Source organism: Gossypium hirsutum, chromosome A01 (assembly GCF_007990345.1).
Source record: "Gossypium hirsutum isolate 1008001.06 chromosome A01, Gossypium_hirsutum_v2.1, whole genome shotgun sequence".
In the NCBI taxonomy this organism is placed as follows: Eukaryota; Viridiplantae; Streptophyta; class Magnoliopsida; order Malvales; family Malvaceae; genus Gossypium; species Gossypium hirsutum.
In genome coordinates, this window is record NC_053424.1 from 3,189,624 (window position 1) to 3,204,647 (window position 15,024).

At 31.5% G+C, this 15,024-nt stretch overlaps 2 pseudogenes; both read left to right on the forward strand.

The window, feature by feature from the left end:
• The first annotated feature begins 380 nt into the window (after window positions 1-380).
• On the forward strand, window positions 381-4,028 carry LOC107932647 (G-type lectin S-receptor-like serine/threonine-protein kinase At1g11330; annotated as a pseudogene).
• Window positions 4,029-7,729: 3,701 nt separating this feature from the next.
• Window positions 7,730-12,712, forward strand: LOC107932655 (G-type lectin S-receptor-like serine/threonine-protein kinase At1g11330; annotated as a pseudogene).
• The last annotated feature ends 2,312 nt before the right edge of the window (window positions 12,713-15,024 follow it).

Consider the following 15,024-nt stretch of genomic DNA (forward strand, 5'->3'; position numbering starts at 1 on the left):
TTGCTTTATTTTTATTATTAGTCTGTGTCATCATGAGTTGATCATAAAATATCGTATGAAAAGATTAATATCAAACAATGTTTTATGATTAACTCATGATCACACAGACTAATGATATTAATAAAGCACAAAATTGGTATGAACAAGGTGACACGTGCTAGTTGATTTTTTTGGTTCTCCAATCCCATGCAAGGAAAAGTCAACAGAAAAACAAAGAAAATTAAGAGGTGGCTACCTCTTCAAGAAACTTCAAATCTTGAAGTAAACATTTGCAGCTGCCATGAAACATCATTACATCCTATCATCTTTTAAAACAAAAAACTGGAAAAAAAATTTGAGTTGAATTCATTTAGGGTAAATCCTTGAAGATCCCAACTAATTCCAAGTTCTGGGAAGAGATTATGGGAAAAACTATTAGCTGCTCTGTTTTATTAGCTTTAGTATCTTGTTTTCTATTGCAGTTTGGTGCTGCTTTAGACACCATAACACCATCAAAGTCCATCAAAGACACTGAGGTTATAATCTCCCAGAATGGTGTTTTCCGATTGGGATTCTTCAGCTTGGCTAACTCCAGCAATCGTTATGTAGGGATATTGTACCATCAAATCCCCGTACAAACTGTTGTATGGGTGGCAAATAGAAACAGGCCTCTCAAAGACTCTTCTGGGATTCTCAACATATCAGATGATGGCAACCTTGCTGTTTTGAATGGCAAAAATGAGATTCTCTGGTCATCAAATGTTAACAATACAGCTCCTAGTACGACAACTGCCCAGCTTAGAGACTCAGGAAACCTCGTCCTCAGTAATGGTGACGATGCAGGAAGCAGCTTATGGGAGAGTTTTGAAGATCCTTCTAATGCCTTCATTGAAACTATGGAGATCAGCACTGATGTTAAAAAGGGTCGTAAAGTGGAGCTGAAATCATGGAAAAGCATTGATGATCCATCTGATGGTAACTTTTCTCTTGGTATTGAACCTTTCAATATCACAGAGCTTGTCATTAGGAACAATAACCAGCTCTATTTTCGGAGTGGTCCATGGAATGGGAATATCTTTATTGGCTTAATACTTATGTACACCGATTATCTTGATGGGTTTGAGGTTGTTGCAGATAATCCACAACAACCGGACTCTATGACTTATGAATTTTCTAATGAGTCTATGTTGATATACTATGAATTAGATTCTCAAGGAAAATTCGTTGAACGAGAATGGGATGCGGGGAAAGGGGAATGGGGAATGGAGTAAAAATGACCCTGTTATTCAAATAGATTGCGATGTTTATGGGAAGTGTGGGGCATTTGGGATATGTGATTCAACGAAAGAACCCATTTGCAGTTGCTTAAAAGGGTTTAAGCCTAGGAATATAGAGGAATGGAGTAGAGGTAATTGGAGTAGTGGGTGTATTAGGACTACCCTTCTGCAGTGCGAAAGGGATAACAACAATGGGAGTGGAGCAGGACAAGGAGATGATGGCTTTTTGGAGATGAAGATGATGAAAGTGCCGGCATTTCCGGCCCGGTCATCAATAATTAACGGCGAGTGCAAAGATCAATGCATGAACATGAAGAATTGTTCGTGCGTGGCTTATGCGTATGATTCTGGCATTGGTTGCATGGTGTGGAGTGGAGATTTGATTGATGTCCAGAAATTCTCCACTGGCGGAGTCGATCTTTACATTCGTCTGCCATCTTCTGAACTGGGTAAATATTCTTAGTGTCGAACATGTGTTTGATAAATTGCGTCAATATCTGCTTTTTTGGTGTTGAAGTTATTAACCAAGTTTTTCTATTTGCAGATAAAGGGAAAAGTAGTAAGATCATTGTTATTACAACAGTAATTGCGGGCATAGTAGTTATTACAATTTCTGCACTCTTCTTATGGCGTAGGATGGCTAAACATAAAGGTAATATATGGATAATATTTAAATGTATATATAATTTATTAGGAAATTAAAAAATTAGATTATAAAAATATATTTTAAAAATATTTTAAAATATCAATAAATTTAAAATTTAATAGTAAAATATGTTAATATCGATACATATAATATCTATACATATCAGTATTAAAAATAAAAATAATACGCCTATCAATATGGTACTAACTACTTTGATCTTTTATCTCAGGAAGGAATAAAAAACGAAAACAAATCAAACACCAATTTTGTAGTAAAAATATAGGAGAAAATTCAATTGGAGTTAAACTCCAGCAGCTGCCAATAATCAATTTCGAAGAAATTGCCACCGCGACAAACAACTTCAATCACGCAAAAAAGCTAGGGCAGGGTGGCTTCGGTCCAGTTTACAGGGTAATAAATAATGGCGATTTTCAGCAAATTCAATGTCATTGAAATGACATGTTCCTTTTTTTATCAAGTCTTGTGAGTTGAATTTTGTGTGCAGGGAACACTAGATGATGGAAAGGAAATAGCAGTGAAGAGATTGTCGAAAGCTTCAGGGCAAGGATTGGAAGAATTTATGAATGAAGTGGTGGTGATCTCTAAGCTTCAACATCGAAATCTGGTTAGATTACTTGGCTGTTGTGTTGAAGGAGAAGAGAAGATACTCGTCTATGAATATATGCCCAACAAAAGTTTGGACACTTTTCTCTTTGGTTAGTAACTTATTTTAATCCTGTTTTATTTCTTATTTTAATCCTGTTTTATTTTCTTGTGACTCATCAGTATTCAGTGGTTATATTGGACCCCAATTAAATCTGGAGTCCAATTAAGTTGGACCCTAAACAAGGGGAAAGGCTCTCTTAGAACTTTTTTCTTAATCCACAATACTTGAACTTGTGCTGTTGCTTAAGGGGAATTGAGCTCCTTATCACTGGATCCAATAAGCATATAATATCGTTTTCCTTCTCTTTACAACTTAAACTTGACCCTGACTACCTCATCTGGCAAATCCAATAAGTTTGACTCATTTGACTTGGTAGTTGAAATCCATATAGGTTAGATCTTGGATATTATTTTCTTGAAAAGTTCTCAAAAATGAAGAAAAATAATTTTCTATTGAAAATGTGTTTTTGTAAGGAAAATCTTATGAATTTTTATCGAAAAATGAACTTTTAAATATTTTTTTTATTTTTTAGAGTTTTATAATTTTTAAGAATTAAGATTAAATTGACAAAATGTAAAAAGTTATGTGCTAAATTTGTTCAATTTTTAAAATTTAAGACTAAATTGATAGATTCTGTAAACATTGGAGGGTTAAAATTATTATTATGCCAATAGAAAAAAGGTCACTGTCAGTGAGTTAATGGATGATTGACCAAAATATTAAATTTCGATAATGTTAGTGACTAAAATAGAAAATTTTAAACTTGGGTGACTAAAACAGAAACATACTAATAGTTGAATGACTATTTTATAGTTTACCCTTAAAAATTCAATAATTAAATATGAATTTAATATTAAATCACACTAAACACATGTGACATTAAAAGTTAGTAATTATAAAATATAGAAGTATGGTTGTAAGTTTTTTTTTTTAAGCAATAAAGTTGGTCACCTAGTTTATTTGGTGCAAACTTGTGTAAAAGGATACGAAAAATAAGTCATGGCTTGGTCCAAGAACATGTTTGATGTAATTATATTCCGAGATTTGAATAGCAGCAACATAATGTTTTGACTCTTTTCATTGTTAAATATTTATTTCAATTGATCAACATAGCATCAATTCTTTCCACAATCACAATGAATACAATATGGTAGAAAATACAATAATGATTGTTGTTTAGATCCAAAACCTTGAGGTCTTATTGTTTAATTTTTGTAATAGATACAACTAAACAAGATGTCTTGGATTGGAGAAAACGCTTCGACATTATTGAAGGGATTATCGAGGATTGCATTATCTTCATAGAGATTCAAGACCAAAAATTATACACAGAGATTTAAAAACAAATAACATTTTACTCGACGAAGAATTAAACCCAAAAATTTCAGATTTTGGGATTGCCAAGATTTTCGGAGGCAATGAAAATCAAGCCAACACCAAAAGGGTTGTTGGAACTTAGTAAGTTGGAACTTTCTCCCTATCATTTAATTTGATACTTTTTTTTATAAAACATGGTATAGATATGTCTATCATCAGGTCAAGTCCGGTGCTTAAAAATAATACATGTCTAGACTTAAATTGAGTTTGGCTTAGTTAGATCTATGGATTCATTTTACTATTTTTTAAAAATAAAACACTAAAGAACATATTATGCTATACTTTTATTATTATTTTTTAATTTGGATCAGGTCATGGACAAGTTCAAATTAGGGTTGTAATTGATTTTGTTTTTAATGTTAAAATACAGTGGTTATATGCCTCCTGAGTATGTAATGCAAGGTCAATTTTCAGAGAAATCAGATGTCTTCAGTTTTGGAGTTCTATTGCTAGAGGTTGTTAGCGGAAGAAGAAACACAAGATTTTACAACGATCAATATGCACTTAGCCTCTTGGGATATGTAAGTTTATAAGATAGTTAGAGATGTTGGTGGATCTTATTAGGGTGTAAAATGCTGTTTTTGCAAGCTATTCAGGTTCGAATAAAGAAAACTTAAATTCAGCTAGTAATTATTGAGTTAAGCGATCATGCAAGTTGAATTCAAGAATCTTAATGCTTGAATCGAGTAGCTTGCGAGATGACTTTGGGAACCCTAATACTTGAATTGAGTATCTTGCAAGGTTTTTTTTTTAATTTATATTGAACATTTTCAATTGGAATTCGAGCTTGACTACAATATCGAGTTTAAGTGAAGCCTAAGAATGAAACTCAATTTAAACCTTGGTAAATAAGGTTAAGCAATAGATTTTGAGCAATTAATCTTTATATATGTTGAATTGAGCTGATCAAACTCTATTGAGACTTTGAGTTTATAATTTTGACTTGATTTAGGCCGAAAAATTTAGGCATTAATTTTGACAGCCTTTTTTCTATTCTCAGGCATGGAAATTATGGAGGGAAGGAGATATTTGGGGCATAGTAGACAAAGTGATTTTAGAGTCAGAATCATATTCAAAGAATGAAAAAGAAATATGGAGATGCATACACATTGGATTGCTATGTGTTCAAGAATTTGCCAAAGATAGACCCGCTATGCCTACTGTCGTTTCAATACTTAACAGTGAGATTTCAAACCTTAGCACTCCAAAACAACCTGCTTTCACTCAAACACCATTAACTACCCAGGATGTAGAAGATGGGTTTTCACTTAATTATGTAACTCTTACGGACTTTGGTGGCCGATAAAAATGCAAATTAATTGTTTGTAGTGTTTACAAATTAAGTTTTAAGTATTGAAATTTATGTATCTTAATGCTTGGATCGAGTTGCTTCTGAGATGTAAACCTAATTGAGTTTTCTTAATTAATATTGAGAATTTTCAACCTAAACTCGAGCTCAAGTACAAAGAATCAAGTTTGAAGTTGAACATGAAAATGAAACTCAATTTAGACTCGAGTAAACTAGCCTAATCAAGAGAGTTTGAGCAATTCAATCTTTATATCAAATTGAATTAATTAAACTCTATTGAGGCTTTGAGTTCTGAATTTTAAGTCTAAGTTAGGCCTCATAATTTAGGCATTAATTTAGACAAAGATGTTAAAAGTTTTCAGGTGTGGAAATTATGAAATGAAGGCAACATATGGGACTTAGTAGACAATGTAATTCCAAAGTCGAAATTAAATTCAAAGAACGAGAAAAAAATATGGAGATGCATTTATGTTGGATTGTTATGCATTCAAGAATTTGATAAAGATATGCTCATTATATCTATGGTTGTTTCAATACTTTACAATGAGTTTTTTTATCATAGCACTTCAAAACAACTTGCTTTCAAATAAACCACTAATTACCCAAGAGATTGAGGACTAGTTTTCATTTCGTGATGTAACTCTTACCGACTTTGATGGTAAGTACAGATACAGATGATTTATTTTTATTAGTTTTTAGAAATATAATTTAAGTATTGAAATTTATCTTTATAATTTCGTTTTGATCTATTTTTGTCATTTTATTTCGGTCATAATTGTCAATTTTTTTTTCGCTCAGTCGATAAGATTATATTAATAACAAAAAGGCGTTGGATAATGCCAACCTCTTTCATAAACAAAGATATTACAAAACTCCCAGATAACTTGAGATATCCATCACCTTACCAGTAAACAAGTACGAGGTGAACTCGAGTCAATTGGATAATACAATGATCAATATCTAAACTTATCATTATAATTATCAATTTTATCTCAAAATTTAAACTTTAACCCAATATAATTTAAACACAATAATTCAAACTAAGACAATTCAAATTTAAGTGTAACCTAAACTCAAAACGATTCAAACTTGAAATGATTTAAAATTAAAATAAATCAAATATATAACTTAAAATATCCTAAATCTAAAATAACTTGATAAAAAAATCAGTTAACAAACTCGAATGACACTAACTCAGAGGGCCAAAGTTACTTTAACTTAAAATTAATCCTAAACCCTGCATTTGTTCTTGAACCGGAAGTACATTCGGGGTCCGAATGAGACGTCTTAACCTAAAATGTCTTCATTGTTATTTGATCTTATTTTTTGCATTGTTGAAATAAATAAAAATAAAAGATTGTGTTGTCAAATCAACCGAACGTAGCGTCAAAATGTTACGCACCCAAGTAGCCATAGGCTTTCAAATGTAGTCTAATTTGCAGAAGCACAGCCAATACAACTATTGAATCAATGTTCAAAAATTAATTTGTCTCCACATAATTAAAGTGAGTACTTTTTCTTCAAATGATCCATATGCATGCACCTTCGCAGGAAAAAAAACCTCAAGGTCAACTACCAATAAGGCTGACGGATTGTGGATTAAAATCTGTAACCAAAGCACACAAAGTTATTTAATAAAGTGAATTGATGAAATTGTAGAATAAGAAAATTTATTTTTGAGGAATTAAATTGTAGAATGATAAAAATTTAGATTTTAGAGATTAAATCTTAAAAAAATATAAAATTAAAATATAAAATATTATTTTCTTAGACAATAAAGAGAGTTTCCCCTTTATTATTCTAAAGTTTTCCTTTTTTGTTTCTTCAATAATAAAGACAATCAACTAAACTTTATCAACTTGAAAAATATTTTAAGGAAAAAAATTTTAATAAGATATTTTTTTTAAAAAAAATTATTAATTTTATCTTTTTTGGAGAATAATTTCATTTGATAATTTATTTTCGACCAAACAAATATAATAAAATAGCGAAAAAATTTTACAAAAACATTTTATATATAAACAAACGACAGTAAATGTATAAGATGTCTTCTTCCTTTTAGGACCAAAGTGTAATGTTGAAATTGGAGTGGTATTACTGTTTTTTCATGTGTAAACACGTGGAAATAATAGTTCACCATTTTTCAAACTTCAATGCATGAACAGGTCAACAAATTTAAAAAGTCATCAGCGCTTGAAAAGAATTGGAATCCTGACGTAGACAATTGCAGTTGCCTTGAAAATCATTACATCATATCCCAGATAGGGGTAGAGTTAGGGGGCTTGCAGTGTCTCGACCGCAAAAATGAATTTTTTATTTAAATATTTTTATAATTAATAAAATTGAATTTTGACTTTTAGGAATGAATAAAGTTCAATTTAATCTTTTAATCATTCATAAATCATAGCCTCAGTTCCAAAGTTCTTGCAAGAGATGGAGAAAGTTATTAGCGACTCTGTTTTACTAGCTTCTGAAATTTTACTATTGTCTTGTTTTTACTTACAATCTGGCACTGCTTTAGACACCATAACACCATCGAAATCCAAGACCCTGAATTTATAATCTCCCAGAGTGGAGTTTTCCGATTAGGATTCTTCAGCTTTGCTAATTCCAGCAATCGTTATGTGGGGATATTGTACAATCAAATCCCCGTACAAACAGTGGTATGGGTAGCAAACAGAAACAAGCCTCTCAAAGACTCTTCTAGGATTCTTAACATATCAGATTATGGCAACCTTGTTGTTTCCAATGGAAAAGCTGAGGTTGTTTGGTCATCACATGTTAACAATACAGCTCCTAATGCAACAACTGCCCAGCTTTTAGACTCTGGAAACCTTGTCCTTAGTAATGGTGAGGATGGACCAAGCAGCTTATGGGAGAGTTTTGAAGATCCTTCTAATGCCTTCCTTGAAACTATGAAGATTAGCAATGATGTAAAAAAGGGTCGTAAAGTGGAGATCAAATCATGGAAAAGCCCTGATGATCCATCTGATGGTAACTTTTCTCTTGGTATTGAACCTTTTAACATTCCAGAGGTTGTACTTAGTAACAATAACAAGCTCTATTTTCGAACTGGTCCATGGAATGGGAATATCTTTATTGGCGTAATTATGAAGACCGTCTATATTGATGGGTTTTATATTGTTGCAGATAATCAACAACAAACGTACTATATCACTTATGAATTTTCTGATAACTCTAGGTTGAGGTACTATGAACTGGATTCTCAAGGAAAATTCGTTAAACGAGAATGGGATGCGGGGAAAGGTGACCGGATAAACAGGTACTCTACTTCTCAAACAGAATCTTCTGTTTATGGACAGTGTGGGGCATTAGGGATCTGCGATCTAACGAAACAACCCATTTGCAGTTGCTTAAAGGGGTTTAAGCCTAGGAATATAGAGGAATGGAGTAGAGGGTGTTTTAGGACTACCCTTTTACAATGCCAAAGGGATAAGAACAATGGCAGTGAAGCAGGCCAAGGAGATGATGATGGGTTTTTGAAGCTGAAGACGATGAAAGTGCCGGTATTTCCGAACCGGTCATCAATAAATAACGGCGAATGCAAAGATCAATGCATGAAGAACTGTTCGTGCGTGGCTTATGCGTATGATGCTGGCATTGGTTGCATGATTTGGAGTGGGAGATTTGATTGATATGCAGAAATTCTCCACTCACGGAGTGGATCTTTACTTTCGTCTACCATCTTCGGAGCTTGGTAAACTTGTCTTCCATGTAGACCATGTGTTGAATTGCCTCAATTAATCAGCTTTTTTGGTGTTGAAGTTTTATTAACCAAGTTTTTCGATTTGCAGATAAAGGGAAAAGCAATAAAGTAATTGTTATTGCAGCAATAATTGTGAGTACAGTAACCATTACGATTATGATACTCTTCTTATGGTGTTGGCTAAAAGAAGAGGTAACATCTCTATCTTTATTTTTTAGTTATTAAGATATTCAAACTCAACTCCATTACTCTGTTTGAAAATGATTGAATCCAATTTGAGATTTTGTTTTTTAATTAGGTAACTCTGAATTCAGTGTATCTCTAATTTAGCAATTTGCATCTCAGGAAGGAAACAAAAACACAAACAGAAACAGATCAAACTCCAACTCAACAAAGGAAATGCAATGACAAAATTTTCTACTGAAAATGTGGGAGAATATTCAATCCGAGTTCAACTCCAGCAGCTGCGGTTATTCAATTTCGAAGAACTCGCCATCGCGACGGGCAACTTCGATCACGCAAAAAAGCTAGGGCAAGGTGGTTTCGGTCCAGTTTATAGGGTAATAAATAAGGGCGATTTCCAACTAATCCAGAGTCAGTGAAATGACATTTTTCTTTTTTGCAATCAAGTCTTGTGAGCTGAATATTGTGTGCAGGGAATATTACGTGATGAAAAGGAAATAGCAGTGAAGAGATTATCGAAAGCTTCAGGGCAAGGATTAGAAGAATTTATGAACGAAGTGGAAGTGATTTCTAAGATTCAACATCGAAATCTGGTTAAATTGCTTGGGTGTTGTGTTGAAGCAGAAGAGAAGATGCTCGTCTACGAGTATATGCCCAACAAAAGTTTGGACACTTTTGTCTTTGGTTAGTAACTTACACTAATCCTTTTTCTACTATTTTCGAAACTCATATTAAGCCCCCAATAAATTTAAAATCAAACAGGATGAAATCAACTTTCCTTGTTTAACATTTCTATCATAATTTTAAATTAATATATACATCTCTATCATTTTCTCATCTCTCGTCTTTCTAATTTAGAATCATTGATTTTATACATTTGATGGAAAATCATCATCCTTTATATTTTCTTTCCTCTCACTTTTCTTCTCGACCAAGTAAACTTAAATTTTATTATCTTTTCAGTTTTCCATTCCCTGCTCTCATCCTTCCACTTTTCCACCCAACCAAACACACCATTAATTTATTCCAAGATTTAATAAATAGTAATTGTTACTCAATAATTATTTTAATTGATAGATGTAACATCAATTACGTTTACAATCACAATGAATACAATATGGTAGAAAATACAATGATGGTTGTAGTTAGATCCCCGGTTTTAAGAATTAATTTTTCATTTTTAAGGCTTTTAAGGTCTTACCATTTAGTTTTTGTTATAGATCCAATTAAACAAAACATCTTGGATTGGAGAAAACGTTTTAATATTATTGAAGGGATCAGCCGAGGATTACTTTATCTTCATAAAGATTCAAGATTGAAAGTTATACATAGAGATCTAAAAGCAAGCAATGTTTTACTCGACCAAGAGTTAAATCCAAAAATTGCAGATTTTGGGATGGCGAGAATTTTCGGAGGAGATGAAAATCAAGCTAACACTAAAAGGGTTGTTGGAACTTAGTAAGTTGGAATATCCTCCCTGTCATTTCTTTTCTTTTTGTTCTTTTTTTTTTCACTAAAGTATGATGTACATATGTTTATGATCGAGTCATTTCATGATGCTTAAAGAAAATACATGCCTAAATTCGAATAGGGTCTAGCTTTGCTCTATATGTGGCCTATTTTATTGTTTAAAAAAAGGCATTGTAAAAATTTATATATATTTAAGTCAAATTATGGTTTTCGCCATTATAAATTGGTCAAATTTGAGATTTAGTATCTATACTTTGATATGACATTTTTTATTTTTAATTTATTATTAGTAAGTTCAAATAAGTAGCACGTGTTTTTAAAATATCTGTTCCAACTTATCATATTGACATAGAACTATATTCCTTCCAACTTATCATGTTGACATGAAACTTTTTATAATAGAACTGTTGTTTTTAAGAAAAATCTACATTAGTATTTAACCAGAATAGTTAAAAATATTTATTTATTTATTTAAACTAACTAATGCATTATAAAAATAGAGGGGTTAATTCATGTCAAATTAAAATATATGAGCTAAATCTCAAATTTAAGTATAGTAAAGAGATCAAAATTAAATTTTGATTTTATATTTATATTCTTGTATGATTAAATTTAAATAAAATTATTTTTATTATTTAATTCTAATTTAGACCCGATTTAAACTAGGATTGTAATGGTGGGTTTTTTTTTGTAATGGTTATTTTTTTAATGTTAAAATCCAGTGGTTATATGTCTCCTGAGTAAGCAATACAAGGGCAATTTTCAGAGAAATCAGATGTGTTCAGTTTTGGAGTTCTGCTGTTAGAGATTGTTAGCGGAAGAAAAAACACAAGCTTGTTCAACAATCAAGATTATTTTAGCCTCTTAGGATATGTAAGTTTATAAGATAATTAGAAACGTTGGTAGATCGAATTAGGAGTGTATGTCATCATATTTGCAAGCTATTTGGCTGCTCATGCAAGCTGAATTTGAGTATCTTAATGCTTGAATAAAATAGTTCCCGAGCTAAATTTGAGAAATCCTAATACTTGGATTGAGTAGCTTGCAAACCTAATTAAGCTTCTTCTTTTTTTCAATTAATAATGAGAATTTCTGATTCAAACTCAAGCTCAAGTACAAACAATCAAGTTTGAAGTTGAACATGAGAATGAAACTCATTTTAGACTTGGGTAAACAAGCTTAATCAAGAGAGTTTGAGCAGTTCAACCTTTATATTGAATTGAGCTGATAAACTCTATTGAAGCTTTGAGTTTAGAATTTCGATTCTAAGTTAAATTGGATAATTACAAAGTTGTTTTCTGTTTATAGGTCTGGAAACTATGGAACGAAGGCAACATTTGGAGCTTAGTAGACAAGGTGGTTTTGGAGCCAAAATCTAATTTAAAGAATGAGAAAGAAATAAGGAGATGCATACATATTGGATTGCTATGCGTTCAAGAATATGCTACCGATAGACCCACTATGTCTACTGTTGTTTCAATGCTTAACAGTGAGATTTCAAATTTTAACACACCAAAACAACCTGCTTTCACTCAAACACCACTAATCACCCATGATGTTCAAAATAGAGCTTCAGTTAATGGTGTAACTCTTACCGACTTTGATGGCAGATAAAGGTACAAATTAATTACTTTTAGTTTTTAGAAGTAAAATTTTAAGTATTGAAAAGATATAATTTAATTGTTTTTAGTTTAGAAATAAAATTGTAAGTATTGAAACTGATAAGTGAAAAAAATAACATGCTTTAATTTCGTTCTTAATACGTTTATGGATTATTATTTATGCAAAATGGTTAATTTTATGCTCCTATTCCTTTAAATTCATGTTGCTATACTTAAGAGAGCATTTGGGAGGAAAATGAGCAAAAAACGAGTGAAAATCAGACATTTGGAGCAAATTTTAGAAGCCACACGGGCTGGGTCTTCCCACACGGGCTGGACACACGGCCGTGTGAGCCACACAGGCTGGACACACGGTCATCTGCCATACTGTGTCGGTTTCGCGATTCGTATCTCAAACACGCAGAAAAATGTAATTTTTAGGCTTTCTAAGTATTCTAAAGTTTATAAATACCAAATAGAAGAAGAGAAAAGTAAGCCAACAGAGAATATTGAAGAAAACAACTCGAAGAACACCATTGGAGCCAACACTGAAGCAGATTTCCATCAAGATTAAAGACTTTTTTTTAATTTTTTTTGAAATTTTTATGAGTTTCTTTATTTCCTGTGGTTATTCTGTCTTTAAGATGTTTTTATTCACAATTATGAACTAATTTCCTAGATACCTAGGGTAGATGAACCCTATGATGAATTATATTTTTTTATTTCTGTTTTATGCGATAAATACTTAATTCTTATTCTCAGTTTTGTGTGCTTATCTATTGTTTTAATATTTTCGAGATATTAATTCATGTTTAATGTGCTTAAATCAAAGAAGGAAAAGTCTTTGTTTAAGAGTAGATCTAGCATAATTGAGTGGAGTTGCATGCAATCCTAGAAATAAGACGACATAAATCTACGGATTAAAGTCAAATCTAATAAGGGAATCTATTAATCGAGTTAATGCGACAATAAGGGTTTTAATTAGAAAGAAATTCCAATTAATCAACATAAAGTCAATTGTTCTTACTCTCGAAAGAGATACTAGTTTAATTTAAGGGTTTCTACAGATCAAGATACCAAGTGAATAAATCGCTTGATTCAGATTCATAATAATAGACGAAATCTAGATAGATTTTTTCCTGAGTATTGTCTCACTTATTGGTTATTATTTAATTATTTTCTTGATTTATTCTCTGTTGAGCTCTTTAGTTAAATTAATTTAGTAATCTTACTTAAAATCAATCATTCCAAGTTGTCGGTTAAATAATAGGAAAACGGTAGCTATACTAGTACTTTTAGTCCTCGTGGATACGATATCTCTACTCACTGTAGCTATACTATTTATCGATAGGTTCACTTACATCAAAAAATTTTCTTTATAATTTCATTTTGATAAGAGTTGTCAATTTATTGGCTCAAATCAATTGTAAGTTTACAGTTTCACTTAAACATGTAAAAACATGAAAACTCAATCTAGTTAACCCAAATCCAAATTCAAGTCTGATCCCAACTTAATTTGAACATAAAAATCAATAAGTTGGAAGTCCTCCAACTCAAACCGAAAATAGCTTAAATTTAAAGTGTTTTAAGCTTAAAATGACTTAAACTCGAAATAACCTACATACTAACTCATTTGTCCCTAAAGGGTGTAAGAAATCTCTCACAATTTGTGTATTATTTATCTCATCTATTGAATCCTATAAGTATGATTTATCTTCCTTGTCTATCTCATCTATTGAATCCGATAAGTATGATTTATCTTCCCAAATAAGGTGAGTTCATATAGGCAAGATCTAGGATGTAATTTTGATTTTTAACTACCTCAATTTAACTTAATTTTAATTATATAATGTAAAAATATTAATATAAAAATGATTTTTTATAAAAGCTAGCCGATCCAACTAGGCAAATTTGGACTTACCTAGTTATTGAATTGTTCTTCTAGCTGTTATAAATTGGATGTGTTTGTTTGTAGAGGTGAAGAATCCCAAATGAAAAACTCCACCCTGGGATATTACAAATTCAGGGTGTTTGATGGTGTTATGGTGTCTAAAGCAGTGGCAGATAGTAAGTAAAAGCAAGATACTAAAGCTAGTAAAACAGAGCAGCTAATAGTTTTTCCCATAATCTCTTCCCAGAACCTGGAATTATTTGGGATCTTTAAGGATTTACACTTAAATGAACTCAACCCAAATTTATTTTTCCAGTTTTTTTCTTTTTCTTAAAAAAGGATGATAAGATGTAATAATGTTTCATAACAGCTTCGAATGTTGATGTTAGATTGCTATGCGTTTAAGAATATGCTAACGATAAGTCTACTATGTTTAATGCTGTTTCAATGCTTAATAGTGAGATTTCAAATTTTAACACACAAAAATGACTACTATGTTTAATGCTGTTTCAATGCTTAATAGTGAGATTTCAAATTTTAACACACAAAAATGACGTGCTTTCACTCAAACACCATTAATCACCCATAATGTTCACTCAAACACCATTAATCACCCATAATGTTCAAAATAGGGCTTCGCTTTATGACGTAACTCTTACCGACTTTGATGGTAGATAAAGGTACAAATTAATTACTTTTAGTTTTTAGAAATAAAATTGTAAATATTAAAACTCTTCTTCATAATTTCGTTTTGATCAGAGTTGTATTGGCTCAAATCCATAGTAAATTTACAATTACACTTAAAACATGTAAAAACATGAAAACTCAATTTAATTAACACAAATCTAAATTCAAGTCCTATCCCAACTGAACATAAATAATCAATAAGTTAAAACT